This window comes from Tupaia chinensis, unplaced genomic scaffold, assembly GCF_000334495.1.
Source record: "Tupaia chinensis unplaced genomic scaffold, TupChi_1.0 Scaffold149604_1, whole genome shotgun sequence".
Lineage (NCBI taxonomy): Eukaryota > Metazoa > Chordata > Mammalia > Scandentia > Tupaiidae > Tupaia > Tupaia belangeri.
Window position 1 is genome coordinate 572 of NW_006209448.1, and position 904 is coordinate 1,475.

Consider the following 904-nt stretch of genomic DNA (forward strand, 5'->3'; position numbering starts at 1 on the left):
TTTTCTTTAACCACCCTAAAGGCTGTGATAATATTATTGATCTCTTTTTTCACCAACCACAGTATCTCAATGCAGTTCAGACAGTGTGTTCACAAATTCTCCATTTTTGATTATAGGAACTATGACAAGCAAAGATGTCTGAAAACACCAGCAGGTACTAAAAGATCTAGTCAAACATGGACTCCAACATGGCCAACCATGGTTCAAGCCCCAGACTTGGCAGCTTGAAAATCACATTGAGTGTATGTGTGTGCATTCCCAAAATCCTGGGAAAAGAATGGAGGGAGGGATTGTGGCATGGCCATCCCCCCTGGAGCATGATTTCTCATTTTCTTTTCTCACTCTATCTCTTTCAGGCAAATCTATGTGCACTGTGGTGGTGGTGGGGATGGGGGGAAGACCCACTTATAGAATTGAATGAATACTTATGTTAACTTTGATTTTAATGGAGCTCAGAAAAATCTGAAGAAATGTAAATTAGTGCTGTAACTGACATCTTCCTGGCACTTCTTTTCAGGATTTTATTGGAAATGCTCATTTATTTTCGTATTTGAGACTTTTTGTCACATCCACCAGTGTAGCAGGCATAACATGTTGGCAGATAAACTGAAAAGGATTTTGAAGAAAAAAAGCTGAAAGGTGGATTGTGAATTTGATCAGAAATGTAAGACTGGATGCCAAGACTGATTCCAAGTTAGGTCATGTGGTTATGGGTGGCAATGCAGTCTCACCTATCAGCATATGATTGAAAAGACCAGAAGCCTTTCTTTTAGAAGCCAGACATTGTCCATGAACATTGAGAAGAAATATAATCAAAATAGTAGGTCAGAATCTCCTAACTGGGCAAATCAAGACTGATTCCTACTCAAGAACTATAAAGAAAGGATGAAAAACTATAAAAGAA

General features: G+C 38.6%; 1 pseudogene; it reads left to right on the forward strand.

The window, feature by feature from the left end:
- The window catches only part of LOC114006689 (eukaryotic translation initiation factor 3 subunit E pseudogene), a 695-nt pseudogene extending 526 nt beyond the window's left edge, over nt 1-169 (forward strand).
- Nucleotides 170-904: the final 735 nt, after the last annotated feature.